This window comes from Pongo abelii, chromosome 14 (assembly GCF_028885655.2).
Source record: "Pongo abelii isolate AG06213 chromosome 14, NHGRI_mPonAbe1-v2.0_pri, whole genome shotgun sequence".
Taxonomy (NCBI): domain Eukaryota; kingdom Metazoa; phylum Chordata; class Mammalia; order Primates; family Hominidae; genus Pongo; species Pongo abelii.
In genome coordinates, this window is record NC_071999.2 from 104,801,467 (window position 1) to 104,824,854 (window position 23,388).

General features: G+C 44.0%; 2 pseudogenes; both read right to left on the reverse strand.

The window, feature by feature from the left end:
- Positions 1 to 3,453: 3,453 nt before the first annotated feature.
- Positions 3,454 to 4,125, reverse strand: LOC100453991 (dehydrodolichyl diphosphate synthase complex subunit NUS1-like; annotated as a pseudogene).
- A 10,630-nt stretch (positions 4,126 to 14,755) lies between these two features.
- Positions 14,756 to 22,549, reverse strand: LOC100454361 (neo-calmodulin-like; annotated as a pseudogene).
- Between the last annotated feature and the right edge of the window lie 839 nt (positions 22,550 to 23,388).

The window sequence follows — 23,388 nt, forward strand, 5'->3', positions numbered from 1 at the left end:
TGCCTTAGCCTCCCGAGTAGCTGGGATTACAGGCATGTGCCACCATGCCCGGCTAATTTTTTATTTTTAGTAGAGACGAGGTTTCTTCCTGTTGGTCAGGCTGGTCTCGAACTCCCGATCTCAGGTGATCCGCCAGCCTCAGCCTCCCAAAGTGCTGGGATGATAGGTGTGAGCCACAGCACCAGGCCTGAAAATTTGATAATTAATTTACTGTTGATGGATTTCAGGGTTGTTTCCAGTTTTGGCTATTACAAATAAAGCTGGTGTAAATATTCATTACAAGTCTGTGTATGGACACAGGCTCTCATTTGTTTTGGGTAAACATCTAGGAGTAAAATAGCTGGATCATATGCTGTATGTGTGTTTAACATTTCAAAACATAGAAAATTTGTTTTCCAAATGGCTGTAATTTTTTACAATCCCACCAGCAGTGTATGAGATTTCCAGTTGCTCCATATTCTCATCAACATTTGCTATGCTCATTTATTTTTACTTTTTTGAGATGGAGTCTCGCTCTGTCACCCAGGCTGGAGTGCAGTGGCGCGATCTTGGCTCACTGCAACCTCTGCCTCCCAGGCTCAAGCGATTCTCTTGCCTCAGCCTCCCAAGTAGCTGGGATTAGAGGTGCGTGTCACGTCCAGCTAATTTTTGTATTTTTAGTAGAGATGGGGTTTTGCCATGTTGGCCGGGCTGGTCTGGAACTCCTGATTTCAGGTGATCCACCCACCTCGGCCTCCCAAAGTACTGGGATTACAGGCATGAGCCACCGAGCACGGCCAAGTATTTTTAATTTTAGCAATTCTAATATATGTGTAATGGTATTGCATTGTGGTTTTGTTTTACATTTCCCTGATGACTAAAAATAGCATCTTTTCATGTGTTTACTTGCCATTCATATATCTTCTTTGAATATAAGATAAGGTGTCTTTTCAAATCTTTTGTCTATTTTAAAATTGATTTTGTAATTTTCTTACTATAGTATTTTGAGGGTGCTTTTATCCCCTGGATACAAGTCCTGTGTCAAACATATCGTTTGCAAATATTTCTTCTTGGTCTATGGCTAGTGTTCTCATTTACTTAATACAGTCTTTCAAAGAGCAGAAGTTTCTAATTTTGGCAAAATCCAATGTATTTTTTTCCTCTTATAGATCATGTATTTGGTGTCATACCTTAAAAATCTTTACCTACATTCATGAAGATTTTTTTCTATAAGTTTTAAGTTTAATTAATAGGTTTCATACAGATCTATGATCCATTTTGAGTTAATTTTTGTAAATGGTTCAATGAATCATTGTATCAAGGTTCATTTTACTTGCATATTAATACCCATTTTTTAACACTATTTCTTGAAAACCCTATCGTTTTTCCTCTAAATTGTCTTTGTTTTTTTTTTTTAATCATTTTTATTTCATAAAATCATAAATGGGGTTTTGTAACCCAAAGGTGAAACATTTATTCTTCATAGCTTCAGAATTTGATAAGCAATTCTAGACCATGCTTTCCAAACCAGTCTTCTTTGCTATTTTTCAAATTTCTGAGATCTAGTATTAAACTGCTTTATTCTAAACATATGATTTCAGATAACTCTTCTACACTTGTTGATAAGAGTTTTCTGCAAACAGTCTATCAAATATAAAGAATGGTTTCTAAGAACCAGTAGTGACTTAAGAAATATTAAACACCTATTAATAAATAACTTATTCATTTTAAAAATAACAGAACCAGTGCTGTTCTCTGTCATAAAAGAGAACATGTAAAATTAAATTATTTTTATAGACTTTGGTAATATTTTATTCCCCACACGGGCCTTCAGTCCTACTTAAAGATCTTTGATGCACAGTAACCATCAGGATTTACTGAGTTAAATCCCAGGTATTAACCATGGTCCTAAAATGTGCTATTCCAAAGAGGAAGAGGTTAGTTGATGGAATTTTTTATTTTTATTTTTTGAGATGGAGTCTTGCTCTGTTGCCCAGGCTGGAGTGCAGTGGCACCATCTCAGCTCACTGCAACCTCCACCTCCCTGGTTCAAGTGATTCTCCCCTCTCAGCCTCCCAAGTAGCTGGGACTACAGGTGCTTGCCACCAAGCCTGGCTAATTTTTATATTTTTAGTAGAGACAGAGTTTTACCACACTGGCCAGGCTGATCTCAAACTCCTGACCTCTAGTGATCCACCTGCCTTGGCCCCCAAAGTGCTGGAATTACAGGTATGAGCCACCGCACCAGCAAGATGAAAATATTTTAAAAATCAACTTTGGGTATAACATGGCATACTGCCCACCAAACAAAAAAGAAAATCTAAATCTTCTTCCTTTTTAGCAGTGCCCACCTTTACTCTGAAGATTACACATATTCATTCGCCTTTTATGCTTGTTTGTTTTTTTGACTGCCTAATCTAATATTTAACTTTTTAAAATTCTGCATTTCAATGTAGTGAGAGTTATTTTTCAAATGATCTTCACAGTCTGGAACTCAGACACCAGAGCGACACTCTCCGGTCACACTGTTTGACCATTATGAAGAGAAGAAAATGGACTGACATCTGAAGATCTGTATTCCTTCTGCTCTGAAGGTGAACAAGTTTTTAACACGGGAGAAACACAGAACTTCATTCCTCTGGAGCTCCTTTCAACGCAGAATGCGGCCGGGCGTGGTGGCTCACGCCTGTAATCCCAGCACTTCGGGAGGCCGAGGCGGGCAGATCACAAGGTCAGGAGTTCGAGACCAGCCTGACCAACACGGTGAAACCCCGTCTTTACTAAAAATACAAAAATTAGCCGGGCGTGGTGGTGGGCGCCTGCAATCCCAGCTACTTGGGAGGCTGAGGCAGGAGAATCACTTGAACCTGAGAGACGGAGGTTGCAGTGAGCCAAGATCATGCCACTGCACTCCAGCCTGGGCGACAGAGCCAGACTCCGTCTCAAAAACAACAGCAACAACCAACCAACTAACCAAACAAACAAAAACCCCACAGAATCCTTCAATTCAACAAGTCAATATCCTATTCTTAAAAATTAAAGTTTGGTCACTAAGAAGGACTGAACAAAAACTATTCCCCTCCTGCCAGACACAATCAGAACAGCTCTAGTCAGGCCCCCTTCTCCCCACAAAAACAGGGAAGTTGGCAGGGCTGAAGACTTTAAGTGTGACATTTCAGTTCCTAAAACATCGCTGCTATTTGCTCCAAGTTCTAGGTCTATGTATTTCCCTCTCCAGTACATCCCCATGTATATTTCCATACATACAAACGTGCACATATGTGCACTCACACATGCACACACAGACACACAGACACACATTCTCTCAAGTCAGACATCAGACACTTGTGTTTGTTGATAAATTATGAGGATTGCGGACTAGGTGTGTACAGGGTTTCATAGGTGCTTTGTGAACATCAGAGTCACTTGGGTCCTTTTCTCTAAAAGCCTAAAATCCAATTTTGCAACCAATAACTACTGCCTTTCCTCACTCTGGTCACAGGCTGCATACTGATGCAGGGCAGAGAAAAAGTTGTCATAATTGATGTTTCAGTGGGCAGGCAAAGAGACAATCTCAGTAAATCTGATGTGCCGGGGAAGAAAGCCTAATGCACTGTCCACAGGACCAAACTTCAGTACTAAATCAGGATCAGGAGAACCATTTGAACTAAGTAAACTGCCTAACATAGCTACTTCCAAATCTGTGGGTCACTTTTGCTTCTGGGCTACTAACTGGCAAAAGTCCTGAGCAGCTCTCAGAATATCTGCTTTTCCATCTACCAGGGACAGCATCTTCATCGCCAAATGGCAATTTAGAACTTGATCATCTTTGTCGTTACTATTTGCAAACTCTGGTGAGTATTTTGAACAATCTAGGCCCAGAAGTTCTTGCTGTTGTTTTAAAATTTCGTCCATCAATATGGAATTATTTCTTTTGAAAAGATTGGTGGTCGTAAACGTGAATGTAGGAGATGGCCACGGCCATACACCACAGCACGAGGCGTGTGATGTCTGAGAACCTGGGCCCTTGTTTCACCGTGGCATCACCAGGCCCATGTGCACATCTAAATTGTTTTCTGAATCTTTGTTGAAAATCAGTTGTTCATATAGGTGTGGTCTATTTCTGGGCACTCTATTCTGTTCCATTGGTCTATTTGTCCATCTTTATACCAATTCCACATCGTCTTGATGACTGCAGGATTTAATAAGTCTTGAAATCAAGTCGTAGTAGCCTTCCAACTTTGTCCTTCTTCAGAGTTGCTTTGGCTATTCAAGGTCCTTTACATTTCTATATGAATTTCCAAAGTGGCTTGTCGGCTGGGGGTGGTGGCTCATGCCGGTAACCCCAGCGCTTTGTAAACATCACTTTGTAAACTGCCAAGGCAGGTGGATCACATGAGGCCAGGAGTTCAAGAGCAGCCTGGGAAACATGGTGAAACCCCATCTCTACTAAAAATACAAAAATTAGCCTGCTGTGGTGGTGCACGCCTGTAATCCCAGCTATTCAGGAGGCTGAGGCAGGAGAATTGCTCGAATCTGGGAGGTGGAGGTTGCAGTGGCAGAGATCACACCGCTGCACTCCAGATTGGGTGATTGAGTGAGACTCTGTCTTAAAAAAAAAAAGCGGTTCTGTGAAAAAGCCTGCTGGAATTTTAATTGGGATTGCACAGAAGGATGAGCATTTCTGAGAGATGCATCTTCAAAGGTAGGCCAGGGGCTAGCTCCAGTATTTACCACTGGCCAATCCTGGGGAATTAATGCAGTACTCCCTTGACTGGCATTTTGGGGCCATCTTTTGTATAACCAGCTCACGCCCAAGTCAGGACACAGCCAGCCTCCCCTTCCTGCTCTTCGGCCAGGTTCGTATTTCTGTTTCGCTGAATCTCTGCACAGGAGAAGAGAGGCATCTGCAGCTCACGAGCTGCTCATTTGCTGGTAAAGTGGGAGCCCCACTGTCCCCACCCCACAAAGCAGGGACATCAAGGATGGTGAGATTTCTGAACCAGTAAATCCAATTGGCCCCTGGCTGGTCTGTTACTGAGGTATAGAAGCCTAATGCCTAGTAGTTTTCTGGATGGAACAGAAAGGTTAAAACTCTACTTAAAACATCAAGCATAGGCTGGGTGCAGTGACTCACACCTGTAACCCCAGCACTTTGGGAGGCTGAGGCATGTGGATCACCTGAGGTCAGGAGTTTGAGACCAGCCTGGCCAACATAGTGAAACCCCATTTCTATTAAAAATACAAAAATTAGCCTGGCATGGTGATGCACACCTATAGTCCCAGCTACTTGGGAGGCTGAGACAGGAGAATCGCTTGAACCCAGGAGGCAGAAGTTGCAGTGAGCTGAGATCGTGCCACTATACTCCAGCCTGGGTGACAGAGCGAGACTTTGTCTCAGAAAAAAACAAGCATGAAACAACTTTGCCTTTATCTATTAAGCTTACAGCATTTTCCAAAGAACACATTTTTTCATCCTGGTAAACAGAAGTCCTTGCTATTTCTCTGAGATGGAACAAGGACGCTAGACTACTTTTTTAAATCCAGTCTAAACTCTCTGATGCAAATCCAGCTATGATTTTTCTTTTCTTTCCTTTTCCTTCCCTTTCCTTCCCTTTCCTTCTCCTTCCTTCTTCGTCCTTCTCCTTCCTTCCTTCCTTCCTCTCTCTCTCTCTCTTCTTTCTTTCTTTTTGCCAGAGTTTCTGCTCTTGTCCAAGCTGGAGTGCAATGTTGCGATCTCAGCTCACTGCAACCTCCGCCTCCCTGGTTGAAGTGATTCTGCTGCCTCAGCCTCCTGAGTAGCTGGGATTACAGGCGCCCGCCACCACGCCTGGCTAACTTTTTGTATTTTTAGTAGAAACAGAGTTTCACCATGTTAGCCAGGCTGGTCTCAAACTCCTGAACTTTGGTCATCTATCCGCTTTGGCCTCCCAAAGTGCTGGGATTATAGGTGTGAGCCACCGGGCACGGCATGGCTATGATTTCTTAATGAGGACAAGAGGGGGAAAACCTGCTCATTTTCCTAAACTACCCTCTGTCTACACAATCCCTTTCTACACAGTCCCTCCTTGGTCCCTCACACGAAGCACTTATGGTCTATCTGAGGTCCTGACTTGGGGAGCTGACAGGATGCTCCAGAAAGAGACAGAGACATATCATCGGGGCCACTCTTCGGATGCTTCAAAACCTGTTTCTTTCTGTTTGCAAATGACCCTGTGTCTAACTATCATGGCATTCGTGATCCTGCTATTGTTCTATTAATCCACAGTAATCGTCTTAATGTGTGAAATCCAAACTTGTTATGTAGGAAGTGGTATCACTGGGAATTGAGAAATAGAATTTTGTGGATCACAAAAGCAGCATGGAGAGGATTTATAGAAAAGTTGCTGTAAGCTGCTGTGGTTACAGTTTAGGAAGTGTGGTTATTCGAATAATCATTTTGAGCCTATTTTTTCTCTTAAATACTGGGAAGGGGATTGGGGCCAGTATCGCCTTCTGCTGAAGTTGTTAGCTCTCCTTCCTCACCAGCCAGCGAAGGAGGGCCTCCAAGGGAAGCCTCTGCCCTGGGTATCTTGCCAGTTAAGCTATTTCTTGGTACCAGCCTCACTCTTCATGAATCTTCTCTTTATTCATTCAGTTCCCTGGGGATTCCATCTGATTTCCTTTCCCCTTCACATCTTTTATTCATTGTCTACCCCTTAAAGTTCTTCTTCCAAAACCAATTCCAAAGTGGGAAAGAATTGGTCAGTTTCTCTTCTCCTTGGTGTCCCTCATTCTCTTATTCACAAATATTTACTGAACACCTATGATGTGTTTTTCAATGTTGGAGTCAGACTCCATCACTGTCCTGGTGAAAATGACAAGAGTGCAGCAGACAGATATTAAACGAGCAGACAACAATATGTACTTAAACGGAAAATGCATGGTATTTTAGATTTTAACATTTCTGAAATTGAAATGCATCTTATAGGCGATGATAATGAGAGAGAGAGAGAGACAGAGACAGAGAGAGGAGAACCTCCAAGTTAGAGGAGAGCAGTGTAATATAGTTATTCTTTAACACTTTTAGGTTTTACCTCTGCCATTTGACTGAATGCATCTAAATAATTTGCTGAAGCTGCTGTCTTAAGTTGCATTCCTCCCAGAGGCAGAGCCTGGGACAAGGGCTTGCATATGGGTGGTTTATTTGGACTAGTGATCCTAGAGAACAGGAGTAAGGGACTATGCAATGTGGAGGAGGGAAAGCCAATGTCAGGTGTGTGACGAGTCAGTTGGCACATGGGCAAGTGGGGTTCAATCCTTCTGGAAACTTCTGATGGGCAATGTAGAACAGGCTCGAGAATTGTCCACCCTAGAGGTAGAAGGGGAAACATTTATCCACCAGCTTTACATTTCCACATGCATGGGTACCACACTGCAGAGCTGGAGAAGTCTAGCTATGTGAGGCAGCTGAGGTGAGGTGTGTTCAGATTACACTTGCTGCTGGGGCAATGCTTGGAGACAGTGGTGGGCTGAGAAGAGGAGATGCAGCAGAAAAAATGTTTGATACAGGCCAGGCATGGTGGCTCACACCTGTAATTCCAGCACTTTGGAAAGCCAAGGTGGGCGGATCATCTGAGGTCAGGAGTTTGAGACCAGCCTGCCTAACATGGTAAAACCCCATCTCTACTAAAGTACAAAAATTAGCTGGGCATGGTGGCATGTGCCTGTAGTCTTAGCTACTAGGGAGGCTGAGGCAGGAGAATTGCTTCAACCTGGGAGGCAGAGGTTGTAGTGAGCTGAGACCACACCACTGCACTCCAGCCTGTGTGACAGAGCGAGACCCTGCCTCAAAAAAAAAAAAAGTTCAATACCATTTCTATATTTTTCTCCTATCTGCTAAGAATGTTCATAGGAGCTTTATTCACAATAGCCCCTACCTGGAAAATAATCCTGAAGTCCATCAACAGGAGAATGCATAAACAAATTGTGGTATATTTGTCCATTGAAATCCTGCTGAGTCACAAAGAAGAATGGACCACTGATACGTGCAACAACATGAGTGACTCTTACAGACATTATGCTAAACAAAAGAAGGTGGAAACAAGAGTACATACTTCAAGGTTCTACTTTTTTTTTTTTTTTTCTTTTTTTTTTAAGAGACAGGGTCTCACTCTGTCACCCAGACTAGAGTGCAGTGGTGCAATCATGGCTCACTGCAGCCTTGAACTCCTAGGCTCATGTGCTCCTCTCACCTCAACTTCATAAGTAGCTGGGACTATAGGCACACACCACCTCACCTGGACAATTTTTTTTTTTACAAAAATAGAGATAGGGTCTTGCTATGTTGCCCAAGATGGTCTCAAAGTCCTGGCCTCAAGTGATCCTCCAGCTTCAGCCTCCCAAAGTGCTGAGATTACAGGCATAAGCCACTGTACCTGGCCTACCAGATTCCACTTACAGAAGTTAAAGAACAGGCAGGCCGGGCGTGGTGGCTCACACCTGTAATCCCAGCACTTTGGGAGGCTGAGGTAGGCAGGTCACTTGAGTTCAGGAGTTCAAGACCAGCCTGGGCAACATGGTAAACCCCATCTCTAATATGAAAATTAGCTGGGCATGGTGGCACGCACCTGTAGTTCCAGCTACTTGGGAAGCTGAGGTGGGGGATTGCTTGAGTCCAGGAGGTTGAGGCTGCAGTGAGCCAAGACTGCATCACTGCACTCCAGCCTGGGTAACAGAGCAAAACACTGTTTCAAAAAAAAAAAAAAAGGCAGGCCAGGCATGGCTAATGCTTTAATGCTTGTAATCCCAGCACTCTGGGATGCCAAGTTGGGTGAATCACCTGAGGTCAGGAGTTCAGGACCAGCCTGGCCAACATGGCAAAACCCCATCTCTACTAAAAATACAAAAATTAGCTGGGTATGGTGGTGTGCACCTGTAGTCCCAGCTACTCAGGAGACTGAGGCAGGAGAATTGCTTGAACCCAGGAGGCAGAGGTTGCAGTGAGCCGAGATTGTATCACTGCAGACATTCCAGCCTGGGCAATAGAGCAAGACTCCATCTCAAAAAAAAGAAAAAAGAAAAAAAAAAAGAGCAGGCAAAACTAATCCATCGAAGGGAGGTGATTAGAGCAGTGGCTGTCTCTGGTAGAGTACAGGGATTGACTGCGAAGAAGTATGAGAGAACTTTCTGAGATGATAGGAATTGTTCATATTTTAATAAGTACGTGGATTATATGGTTTATGCAGTCATCAAAACTCATTGAATTGTATGCTCTCTTTATTTATATATATAAAAAGAGAGAGAGTATATATAAAATTGTATGTGTGCTCTCTCTCTCTAGATATATGTATGTACATTTTACCTTAGAAAAAGAGCTATAAAGAAATAGTTAACTCTAGGTAGTAGACTCACTTCTCGCCATGGTAAAACTTAACTCTGGAAGTATTTTCTGTGTCCTCAAGTCTCTAGCAGATGAGTAATGTATATTTAGGATAATGAGAACTAGGCTTCTTGCTCTTGTAAAAGGGCATTATAAATATGGACAGAGTGAAGACTAAAATGTACCCTGTGGTGTTGGATGTATCCATATGAACTCACGGTTTTCTATGGATTAATATAGAGACAGAACTACATATTATGTTTATGTGTGATGCACACACACGCACACACACACACACACACACACACCATTTCCTAGCTCTATCTGCTGAAAGTGCCTAGAAGCAATGACACACCAGGAAGAATGAGCTTGCTTAGTTAGAACTGGGATCTTGGTTTCTAGATACCATTCTCTACTAAGAGAAACCAGCGCTCTTTTTAGAAATGGCTGGCTCTAGGACTGGGGCAGGGGAAGTACAAAATGACCCCGAAACATGTTAGATAAGACAGTAGCTCCAAGGCTGATGGAGAGTATCAAAAAGACAGTGGAACCAACTTGAAGGAGTCCCCAGTGGTCAAACGTTGGGGCAACTTGAGCATAAAAATAAACAGTGATAGTAATGGAAATTAGTAGTCATGGAACCCATGATGAACTAAATTGAAATGATGCTAAACTAAGAGTATTCATCAATAAAATGAAGCATGACTGGAGTAGTAGCAATTGGAGACAGCATCGTTAATGTCCAGATAAACAGCATCCTTTCCCTGAACTGCAGGATCCCAACAATCCAAGTTTGCACAAGGGCAGCCAAGTCACCAAGAACTTCAAGCCGCCAGTTAGACTTCTGCAAAGTACCCTGGCTTAGAATCCGCCGGGCGTGGTGGCTCATGCCTGTAATCCCAGCACTTCAGGAGGCTGAGGCGGGCGGATCACGAGGTCGGGAGTTTGAGACCAGCCTGGCCAACATCGTGAAAGCCCGTCTCTACTAAAAATACAAAAAATTAGCCGGGCACGGTGGTGCACGCCTGTAGTCCCAGCTACTTGAGAGGCTGAGGCAGGAGAATTGCTTGAACCTGGGAGGCGGAGGTTGCAGTGAGCCGAGATCACACCATTGCATTCCAGCCTGGGCAGCAGTGCAAGATTCCATCTCAAAAAAAAAAAAAAAAAAAAATCCTCCGTGTTAATTCTAGTCACTTCTAACCCTAGTACCAGTAACTATAGCATACTTAGTAGCTGTGGAAGGTATGAATCTTGACTCACAAACTCAAAGTGTACATGAAGTAGCAATTTCTTTGTTTTCATTATATCAAACTAAATCAACTCCTCAGCCTCCTAGGCTGGGAGAAAATTACATTGGCCTTGAGGTCTCTCTTCTTCCCGGCTCTCAACGGAAGTTGGACATTCTCTGTGGTGCCTAAAACAGGCAACACACCATCCTATGTTTTGTGTTCTCTTCATCTTCACTCTTTCTTTTTTTTTAGATGGGGTCCCTTTTTGTCACCTAGGCTGGAGTAAAGTGGTATAATCATGGCCCACTGCAGCCTTGACCTCCTGGGCTTAGGCAATCCTCCCACCTCAGCCTCTTGAGTAGCTGGGACTAGAGGTGCATGCCACCATGTCTGGCTAATTTTATCTTATTTTATGTTATTTTTGACATGGAGTCTCAGTCTGTTGCCCAGGCTGGAGGGCAGTGGTACAATCTCGGCTCACTGCAACTTCTCCCTCTCGGATTCAAGCAATTCTCTTACCTCAGCCTCCCAAGTAGCTGGGATGACAGGTGCGCACCACCATGCCTGGCTAATTTTTGTAGTTTTAGTAGAGATGGGGTTTCACCATGTTGGCCTGGCTGGTCTTGAACTCCTGACCTCCTGCTTCGGCCTCCCAAAGTGTTGGGATTACAAGCGTGAGCCACTATACCCAGCCTTATCTTCATTTTTTATACCCGCCAAGGTTTCTTTCAGTCTGCCTGGTGTCTGCTTCCTTGAGGCTAGGAGCCCTATTGTTGGGGCCCCGCTCACCGAGTCATCCTCTCTGAAATCTTCACACTCCCTCTGGGAGAAGCAGAGAGCAAAGCCCACTGGCTGGAAGGAATCCCTCCTGCTGCCTTTTCTTGCCTTAAAGGCAAAATGCTTCTCTCTCATTGGTGTCCTCAAAAGAGGAGCACATTATTTCCTTCGTGAACTCCAATTTTAGAAAAATAAAGCCCACAGAAAAAACATTTTAAAAGTAATTTCGCCTTATCAGAGTAGCCCCCAACTTCCTCTGAGGCACAGGGTTAGTGGGGGACATGGGGGAGCACACAGGTCCTGCCTATTTTGGGATAGAGAGGAGAAGTGTTGGTAAAAATATTCCAAGAAACGGCCCTGTCACATAGATCATAAGTGATCCTGGCTGTTTGTGAAGAGAAAACGTATGGCTTGTGCATTAATCACGTAGAATAATCGAGAGAGGGCTGAGTGCAGTGGGTCATGCCTATAATCCCAGTGCTTTGGAAGGCCGTGGTGGGGGAGGATCGATTGAGGCCCAGAGTTCAAGACCAGCCTGGGCAACATAGCGAGACCCTGCCTCCACAAAAAATAAAATAAAAACCAGCCTAGCATGGTGGCTCACAACTGTAGTCTCAGCTACTCAGGAGGCTGAGATGGGAGGATTGCTTGAGCTCAGCAGTTCAAGGTTTCTATGAACTATGATCATGCCACTGCACAGCAGCCTGGGTGACAGAGTGAGACCCTGTCTCTCATAAAAATAATAATAATAATAAAAGAGAGGATATGAGTTTTTAAATCAGTTTTAGGTCCATTAGGGGAACTTTGTGGTCCACTGATGAGCCCCGATCTTTCTTTAAGAATCCTGATCTGGTTCCTTCTTCCATTCATGGAAGACACACATCATGACATCCCTCACTGTACAGCAGTTACCCAGCTCCTGCTTGAACATGTCTGGGCACAGAAGCAGCTGCCTCCCAGGGCCTTTCTAAACAGCTCTCATTGAAGGCAGCTTCTGCCTCTTTAACGTCTATTCACTGATCCAACTTTCACCCTTTGGAGCTTTCCTAAGTTTGTCTAGTTTACTAGCAGTGGTTCCAGAGACATGATTTTAAAGTTTTTGCAGGACTCTGGGGTATAATCTGCTTGGGCCTGGAGTTTTAAACTCATTTAAAACATCTATTTTTATTTTTATTTATTTATTTTTTTTTTTGAGACAAGGTCTTGCTCAGGCTGGAGTGCAGTGGCACGATTTCGGTTCACTGCAACCTACACCTCCCAGGTTCAAGCGATTCTCGTGTCTCAGCCTCCTGAGTAGCTGGGACTATAGACGCATGCCACCACACCCAGCTTATTTTTGTATTTTTTGTAGAGACAGGGTTTCACCATGTTGACTAGGCTTGTCTCGATCTCAAGTGATCCGTCCACCTCAGCCTCTCAAAGTGTTGGGATTACAGGCGTGAGCCACCGTGCCTGGCCTCATTTAAAACATCTAGATCATCTCTTGTGAATTCTATCTAGGACTTTATGTCCTCTTAGGGATGTGTGTTCTCTTCACTAGTTGGAAAATTTTTATCTAAAAAAACTAAATGGGGTTGGGCATGATGGCTCACACCTGTAATCCCAGCACTTTGGGAGGCTGAGACAGGCGGATCACGAGGTCAGGAGATCGAGACCATCCTAGCTAACATGGTGAAACCCTGTCTCTACAAAAAACACAAAAAAATTAGCCGGGCGTGGTGGCGGGCGCCTGTAGTCTCAGCTACTTGGGAGACTGAGGAAGGAGAATGGCGTGACCCCGGGAGGCGGAGGTTGTAGTGAGCTGAGATTGTGCCACTGCACTCCAGCCTAGGTGACAGAGAGAGACTCCGTCTAAAAAAACAAACAAACAAACAAACAAAAAAACTAAATGGAAATGAAATAGTTCCACTTTTTTCTCTCATTGCCTTATACAAACAGTGGAAGTTTCTACTCAGTAAATTCCTGGACGAGATAGATTGTTAGACTCTGGTTCCCAGTTCCATATTCCCAAGAGGGAGAATCTATTGGCTTGCTTTAAAGCTTGGGCGTCTTTTACAAAAATAGAGAAAAGATGGCCAAGAGAAGAAAAAGCCAATAAACCCAACACCCAGACCCCTTCATTTATAATGGATAAATAGAAGTGTAATCATGTATACCAAACATTCCACTGGTGGGCTGGGCATGGTGGCTCATGCCTGTAATCCCAACACTTTGGGAGGCCGAGGTGGGCAGATCATCTGAAGTCAGGAGTTCGAGACCAGCCTGGCCAACGTGGTGAAACCCTGTCTCCACTAAAAATACAAAAATTAGCTGGGCATGGTGTTGAGCACCTGTAATCCCAGGTACTCAGAGGGCTGAGGCAGAATTGCTTGAATCAGGGAGGTGGAGGTTGCAGTGAGCTGAGATTGTACCACTGCACTCCAGCCTGGGCAACAAAGCGTGAAACTCCATCTCAAAAACAAACAAACAAAAAAGAATCTGCCTTTTCCTCTTAACAATATGCCTGGTAAGGCCAGCTTTCCCACGCTCACCACTGAACATGATCCCCAGGCACAAGCAGCAAGTAACCTCTTCACTATTCTTCTTATTCAAATATATCTATTTTTATAAGCTCTTGAATATTTTGTACTTTTGGTTTTCGGGACTATTTGTTCAGTTCCATAACCATCGTTTATTTGATTCTGTGTGCTCCTTCTGTGTACACCATTCTTTATCATCTGTCCTTGGTGGTGTCACCCATGCATGACCCTGCTGTCTTTAGATATTTTCCCATTTCTTTCTCAAAGAAGAGCATTGCTTGTCATTGCTTCTTCAGAATTTTGCTTTTGTGAAGCCTTCATGCCTCTTGAGCCAACTAATCTTTGGAGTGAGATCTATTTCTTTCCCCTGGACTTTTTTTTTTTTTTTTTTTTTTTTTTCCAGAAGGAATTTCACTTTGTTGCCCAGCCTGGAGTGCAATGGTGCGATCTCGGCTCACCACAACCTCCGCCTGCTGGGTTCAAGCGATTCTCCTACCTCAGCCTCCCTAGTAGCTGGGATTACAGGCATGCGCCACCACGCTGGGCTAATTTTTTGCGTTTTTAGTAGAGATGGGGTTTCTCCATGTTGGTCAGGCTGATCTTGAACTCTTGACCTCAGGTGATCTGCCCGCCTCAGCCTCTCGAAGTGCTGGGATTACAGGTGTGAGCCACCGTGCCCAGCCTCCCCTGGACATTTTTGACATCTCCTTGGCTGAACCCAGAGCAGGGGATCCAACTCCAAGTGGGCCAGGCCAGGCCTATCCTGGTGCTTTCTGAGAATCTGTTGTTTTGCCCATTCCTCTGCCCAAATATAGCAACACACACACAGACACACACACACACACACACACACACAGTGAGACCCTACATTCGATGGCTCAATGGTTGCCCTAGCGACTATCATTGGCTTCTTGGTCACAGTAGGCAGTTGAACTGGGGCAAAGACATCTGGTTCAAATCAAGCCAATAGATTTTCTCTCCTGGGAATATGGTACCTTGACTCAGAGTCTATCAGTCTATCTCCTCAAGGAATTTACATGAGAAACCTCATCTCTACTAAAAATACAAAAAGTAGCTGGGCATGGTGGTGGAGGTTGCAATGAGCCAAGATTGCACCAGTGCACTCCAGCCTGGGCGACAGAGTGAGACTATGTCTCAAAAAAAAAAAAAAAAAAAAAAAAGACAAGCAAGCCCAGATGCATGCAGGTAACAGAGGAAGCTGGTTTTCAGAGACAGAGGAGAACAAAGCAGATGCAGAGAAGGAGGCAGGGTTGCCCTAGCAGACAGAGCTGCTGCCTTGCCCAGATCCCCTCGGCTCTCATTCACCAGCTTTGTGTGTGCTCACAGCCCAGTTCCTGCAAACTCTGTCATTCATGGCCCTCGCCAGTGACTTTCTGAGGACTGCCTTTGAGTGTTGCAGGCATCCCACCCATATGGAGAACTAGATTCCTCCAGGAGTTTTCTCTTCTCCCCATTACCTCCAGCCCCACCCCTACCCATGACTGTGACCCTCAGCTGGCTGGTGTGCAAGTGAAAAGGTGCAGCTCCATTGCTTGAGGCAGCACATACCCTGAGGTCTCATTGACATTCCTGAGCTCCCCATTCCCACACACCTTCACCAGTTTCCCCTGGGAGCATCTCACTTCCACCCGAATCCCTGGCATTTAGGAGAACAGATGTGAAACCAGGTGGCCCAGAGAAATGGAGGCAGTGCCCTGGGCCTGAAGATTGCTAGTTCTCGTCCAGGTCCCTTGGGAGACCCAAAGCTCTTCCAGTCTGCGGCTTCTATGACATACTCCTCAGTCTTCAACCAGCTTCCTATGTGGGTTAAATTTCAACCAGCCCATTTCTAAAAACCTTGCTGCAGGCACCCAGCATTCCCCCAGGGCTAGCATCATCTCATCTCCCAAAGGTCTCAGTCTTTCACCGCAACCACTGATTTCCAATTGCCCAGCATCTGGGAGATGAAATTATCAGCAAGGCAGGTTTAGAATTTATCAGTTGCTTTTCCTGAAAAGTGGTTTTCAATAGGATTTCTAGACCTTTAAATCACTCATCACGGCTATTTTTGGCCCTGTGTATGCTTTTGCATTTATTTCTAGACATTTAAAGATGAAATATACATTTATTTATATAAAATAAATATAAATTTAATATACATATTTTATAACTAAATCTATATTACATATGTGTGTATTATTCTTGTCCTAGAACAAAATTTTTACTATAATCAACGGCTTTAAAAATATTCTTTTAATGGAAAGTTCATGTCTTTTGCCCATTTATCCAAAAGTCTATTTATAGAAAAAAAACAAGCCCACGTTCCTTATTTGGTATCTGTGCTTCTTCCTTCTTCTACTCTAGCCTGCCTGGAAGATATTTTTGTTGCTGATATGAAGGGTTTTTTTTTGTTGTTGTTCTTTCCTAAAAGCTGTGGACTTCCTTAGATATTAATTATCAGGTTCCTCCCTGGCTGTGATGAAAAGTAATATTGCTTAATAGACTTTTCTGTCTATAGAGTAGCTGCTTCCATTATAAAGAGAACACATTATACAACAATTATCAATATAGAAAATCAGAAATAAATGAGGGAAATCACCCTTAGACCTGTCAGAAGCCATATTTCCAAATAAGTACCTCACCTCCCAGGCTTCAGCATCCTTCTTAATGAAATAAGGGAGTTGACCCAAAAGACCCCAATGATTCTTCAAAATGCTCAAAAAGAACATACTGGGGCTGGGTGCGGTGGCTTACATGTGTAATCCCAGCACTTTGGGAGGCCGAGGTGGGCAGATCACAAGGTCAAGAGATCAAGACCATCTGGGCCAACATGGTGAAACCCCATCTCTACTAAAAATACAAAAAAAAAAAAAAAAAAAAAAAAAAAAATTAGCTGGGTGTGGTGGCGCGTGCCTGTAATCCCAGCTACTTGGGAGGCTAAGGCAGCAGAGTCTCTTGAACCTGGGAGGCAGAGGTTGCAGTGAGTCGAGATTACACACCACCGCACTCCAGCCTGGTGACAGAGTGAGATTCTGTCTGAAAAAAAAAAAAAAAAAATCCTGGAAGGAAACATTGGCCATGTGTTGACTTGGAGAAGCACAGGACTAGAAATCAGTTTTAATTCCTCATCCAGTCCTTTTCCTTTTTTTGTAGGGCTTTCTTCTTTTCCATGTTCTCCGTAACTGTCTCTTTTGTTTCCAGCTGTTCCTGTTTTTGTTTGTTTGTTTTGAGACAGAGTCTCGTTCTGTCACCCAGGCTGGAGTACAGTGGCATGATCTCAGCTCACTGCAACCTCTGCCTCCTAGGTTCAAGCAGTTCTCCTTCCTCAGCTTTCTGAGTAGCTGGGATTACAGGTGCCTGCCACCATACCCGGCTAGTTTTTGTATGTTTAGTAGAAACAGGGTTTCACCATGTTGGCCAGGCTGGTCTCGAACTCCTGACCTCAAGTGATCCCCGCCCCCCCACCCCATCTCAGCCTCCCAAAGTGCTGGGATTACAGGTGTGAGCCACTGCACCCAGCCTCCAGGTGTTCTTTTGATTCCCTGATCATCTTTTATTTTAAACGCATGTTAACTTTCAGCACATATTGACACAATGCTTAGGGGTTCCAAACATGTTCATCCAGCACTCCCAGATCACTGGACTTTATTTTGTCGCATGCTGACCACAAGTCCAGAGGGCCCTTTGCATAGCACCTGCACATAATAAGATTTCAGTACATGCTTGCTAAGTGGCTGGATAATCAAAAGCAGAGAAAATATATAGAATTTGACCAGGTGCGATGGTTCATGCCTGTAATCCCAGCACTTTGGGAGGCCGAGGCAGATGGATCACTTGAGGTCAGGAGTTTGAGACCAACCTGGCCAACATGGCGAAACCCTGTCTCTACTAAACATATATATATATATAATATAAATATATATTATATATATATTATATAAATATATAATATATATATTTATAATATATATATTATATATAATATAAATATATATTATATATAATATAAATATATAACATATACACACACATATATACATATATACACATATATACACATATACACATATATACATATATACACATATATACATATATACACATATATACATATATACACATATATATACATATATATGTGTATATATATATAAAAAAAAATTAGCCAGGCATGCTGGTGTGCCTGTAGCCCCAGCTACTTGCATGGCTGAGGCAGGAGAATCACTTGAACCCAGGAGGCAGAGGTTACAGTGAGCTGAGATCGTGCCACTGCATTACAGCCTGGGCAACAGAGCGAGACTCTGTGTCAAAAATAATTTATATATACATTTTATTTATATATAAATTTTATTATATGACATATTTATATACAAATACAATTTATATATAAATAAAATTTATATACAAATACAATTTATATATAAAAATTCATACATATACAAATAAAATATATATATATAAAAATTTATACATATATAAATAAAATGTATACATATATATGTCATTTGTAATTCAGTCATCATGACAACTCCAAAATGGAGGTGCTAGAGCACAGTACTGATTTCAGTAACTCTAGTGGGAAATACACTTTTTTTTTCTTGGAGACAGAGTTCTACTCTGTCTCCCAGGCTGGAGTACAGTGACACAGTCATAGCTCACTGCAGCCTTGAACTCCTGGGCTCAGTGGGATCCTCCGGTCTCAGCCTCCTGAGTAGCTGGGACTATAGGTGTAAGCTACCATGCCCAACCAAAAATAGACATTTTGTTCACTAACATCTCAGAACCCTGGCGCTTCTTACAATTTTTGGCATTTTACGATTGGCATTGGCCAGGCAGTAAGTGGTCGTTTTTACCTGTGCATGCACAAATTTGGTCATTACTGTTAATATTATCATTTCAACTTAGTGATGAGCATTGTTGGGACCACATCCGTGTCGAGCTTGACATTTTATATTTTCAAAAAATATTGCACTATTATCCAGCCTTGTAATGAAAACACAGTGAACGCAGAAAAACATACAAACAGAGCTGGAGGCCACGCACAGTGGCTCACACTTATGATCCCAGTGCTTTGGGAGGCTGAGGCAGGAGGATCACCTGAGGCCAGGAGTTTTAGACCAGCCTGGGCATCACAGTGAAACCTTATCTCAACAAAAAATTTTAAAATTAGCCAGGTATGATGGTACACGCCTGTAGTTCTAGCTACTCAGGAGGTTGAGGCTGGAAAAACCACTTAAGCCCAAAACATAGAGGCTACATTGAGCTGTGATTGTGCCACTGTGCTGCACCCACTCTGTCACCCAGTGACAGAGTGAGACTTTACTGAAAGAAAGAAAAGAAAGTGGAGAGGAGGGGGGGAGGGGAGGGAGAGGAGGGGAGGGGGAGGAGGGGAGGGGAGGAAGAGGAGGGGAGGGGGAGGAGGGGAGGGGAGGAGGGGAGGGGGAGGAGGGAGGGGAGGGAGAGGGAGGAGGGGAGGGGAGGGGAGAGGAAGGGAGGGGGAGGAGGGGAGGGGAGAGGGAGGGGGGAGGGGAGGGGAGAGGAAGGGAGGGGGAGGAGGGGAGGGGAGAGGGAGGGGGGAGGGGAGGGGAGAGGAAGGGAGGGGGAGGAGGGGAGGGGAGAGGGAGGGGGGAGGGGAGGGGAGAGGAAGGGAGGGGGAGGAGGGGAGGGTAGGGGAGAGGGAGGAGGGGAAGGGAGGGGAGATGAAGGGAGGGGGAGGAGGGGAGGGTAGGGGAGGGGGAGGAGGGGAGGGTAGGGGAGGGGGAGGAGGGGAGGGTAGGGGAAGGGGAGGAGGGGAAGGGAGGGGAGGGGAGGGGGGGAGGGAGGGGAGGGGAGAGGAAGGGAGGATAGGGGAGGGGGAGGAGGGGAGGATAGGGGAGGGGGAGGAGGGGAGGGGAGTGGAGGGAGAGGAGGGAAAGGGAGGCAAGGAGAGGAGAGGAAAGGAAGCTGGAAATTTGTCTCGAACTCTGGACCTCAAGTGATCCACCCGCCTTGGCCTCCCAAAGTGCTAGGATTACAGGCGTGAGCCACTGCACCTGGCCCACATTCAATTTTAACAAGAGTGTGTTTACTAATGTGAAGTGAGGCTTAAAATTCAAGTGTCCTGAAAATTTTAAGTATGATTTCAAGAACAACTAATAAACATATAAAAACATGCTCAATCTTATGAGACATCATAAAAATCAAATTAAAGTTCAAATGTGACACTATTGCATACTCAACACAATGGCTAAATGGAAAAGACAAATACTGAGTATTAGTTAGGATATGAAGAAAACAGAACGTTTACGCCCTGCTGTTGTGAATATAAATTGGTATAATCAATGTGAAAAGTTAGTGATATCTACCTAATGCTACTGTACATATCCCATGACCTGCCAATTACATACTTAAGTAGATGTTCAAGATAAATGCACAGCTATGTTTGATAAAAGATATACACAAGAATATTCATAGCAGCACTATGAGACTAGTCTGAATTGGAAGCTACTTAACTCTCCATCAACAGTGGAATGGGCCAGGTGTGGTGGCCCACGCTCGTAATCCCAGCACTTTGGGAGGCTGAGGCTGGAGGGTTGCTTGAGCCCAGAAGTTCGATACCAGCCTGGGCAACATAGGGAGCCCTGGTCTCTACAAAAACATTTAAATGGCCAGGCATGGCGACGTGTTCCTGTGGTCCCAGCTGCTCAGGAGGCTGAGGCAGGAGGACTGCATAAGCCCAGTGTGAGGTTACAGTGAGCTGTGGTCACACCACTGCACTCAAACCGGGGCAACAGAGCAAGACCCTATCTCAAAAAAACACCAAACAAACACACACACACACCCCCCCCACCAGTAGAATGGACGAAGAAATTATGGCATAGTCACATTGCTATATACAAAACTATATCCACCAAGAATAAAGGCCAGGTGCACCTTGAATCCCAGCACTTTGGGAGGCCAAGGGGAAAGGATGGCTTGAGGCCAGGAGTTTGAAGTAGCTTGCTTAACATAGTGAGAGCCTGACTCTGGAAAAGTTAAAAAAAAAAAAAATTAGGCCAGGCGCAATGGCTCATGCCTGTAATCCCAGCACTTTGGGAGACCAAGGCGGGCAAATCACCTGAAGTTGAGAGTTCGAGAGCAGCCTAGCCAACATGGTTAAACTCCGTTTCTACTAAAAAAAAAAATGTTAGCTAGATGCAGTGGTGGGCGCCTGTAATCCCAGATACTAGAGAGGCTGAGGCATGAATCCGGGAGACAGAGGTTTCAGTGAGCCAAGATCACGCCACTGCACTCCAGCCTGGGCAACAGAGCAAGACTCCATCTCAAAAAAAAAAAAAAAAAAAAATTAGGTGAGTGCAATGGCACATGCCTGTAGGCCCAGCTACTTGGGAGGCTGAGGAAGGAGGATTGCTTGAGCCCAGGAGTTTGAGGTTGCAGTGAGCCATGATCACACCACTGTACTCCAGCCTGGGCAATAGAGCAACACACTATCTCAAAACAACAACAACAACAACAACAACAAAAAACACTAATGAACAACCTGTAACTACATACAATACTGTGGATGAATCTCACAAGCATACAATCATAATGTCAGGTGAAAGAATCTAGATACAGAATAATGCATACTGTGTGAGTCCATTTATATAAAGTTCAAAAATAAGCAAAACTGATCTATGGGGTTAGAAATATAAGATAGCAGATACCCTAAGGGGTGTAAGAGCAAAAGGAGGCATGACAGAGCTTCTAGTAATACTTGGTCTCTTGATACGAGTTCCATTACATGGGTGTGTTCAATTTGTGAAAATTTACCAATTTTACTATTATTATTTGTGCACTTTTCTGTGTATATTTCACACAAGTTTTAAAAATAAACATGTTTTTATTTAGTAATCATGATTGTTAATTGGTGGAATAAGACATAACTGGTCTCAAAATTCATCCACATAATGCAGCATCATTATTATTATTATTATTATTATTATTATTATTAGAGACAGAGTATCACTCTGTCACCCAGGCTGGAGTACAGTGGCGCAATCTCAGCTCACTGCAACCTCTACCTCCTGGGTTCAAGCGATTCCTCTGCCTCAGCCTCCCAAGCAGCTGGGACCACAGGCATGTGCCACCACGCCCGGCTAATTTCTGTATTTTTAGTAGAGACGGCGTTTCACCATGTTAGCCAGACTGGTCTCGAACTCCTGACCTCAAATGATCTGCCCACCTTGGCATCCCAAAGTGCTGGGATTACTGGCGTGAGCCACCGTGCCCAGTCTGTGCAAACTCTTCATAGTTTACTTGACCGTCACCATCAATATCTGCTTCCCTGATTATTTCGTCAACCTCTTCATCTGTTAACTTCTCTCCAAGGTTTGTCATCGCATGGTGAAGTTCTGCTGCACTAATATAACCATTGCATCCTTATCAAACACACGGAACGCTTCTCTCATTTCTTCTTCACTGCCTGCGTCTTTCATTTTTCTTGCTCTCATTGTCACAAATTCAGGGAAGCCAACTCTGCCATTACTATCAGCATCTACTTCATAAATCATGTCCTGTAACTCTGCTTCTGTGGGATGCTGCCTAAGAGACCTCATTTCTGTTCCCACTTCCTTTGTTGTTATAGTTCCATCACCATCTTTGTCAAATAGTAAATAAGCTTATTTGAATTCTACAATCTGCTCTCCAGTCACTTGGTCAGCCATGCTGAAAGCGCTACCGGTTTCCGAGACGCGACTGCACGACCACTCGGCTCGCTCGCTCCACTCGGACTCCCATCTACTTTAAAGATCAGATAATCTCAATGTTCTTAATTCCAGACCATAGAAAAAAAGAAAACTATAGATCAAGTTCACTTATGAATATCAATGCAAAACTCTTAGATATAACTATAGCAAACAGAATCCAACAGCGCATTAAAAAATAATACATTGGCCAGGCGCGGTGGCTCATACCTGTAATCCCAGCACTTTGGGAGGCTGAGGCGGGCGGATCACCTGAGGTCAGGAGCTCGAGACCAGCCTGGCCAACATGGCGAAACCCCATTTCTATTAAAAATACAAAAATTAGCCAGGTGTGGGGGCAGGTGCATGTAGTCCCAGCTACTTGGGAGACTGAGGCACGAGAATCGCTTGAACCCGGGAGGCGGAGGTTGCAGTGAGCCGAGATCGTGCCACTGCACTCCAGCCTGCGCAGCAGAGAGAGATTCCATCTCAAAAAAAAAAAAAAAAAAAAAGTTTGTACAAATGATGATAGCAAAGACCTTGTACGAAATGTGTTAAATTTCTTTTACAAAATTATGTATTTGCCTTTTCTTTGTTTGTAACTTATCTATAAAAGGTTTCTCCCTACTGTCAAAAAAAAAAAAAAATGCATGCATAGTAATTAGGACTTAATTCCTCCATGTTTTCTTCCCCTGTCTCACTGTCATTGTCCTGAAACTTTATTTTAGAAAATTGAGGCCAGGCGTGGTGGCTCACGCCTATAATTCCAGCACTTTAGGAAGCCGAGGCAGGCATTTTAACTGAGGTCAGGAGTTCGAGAC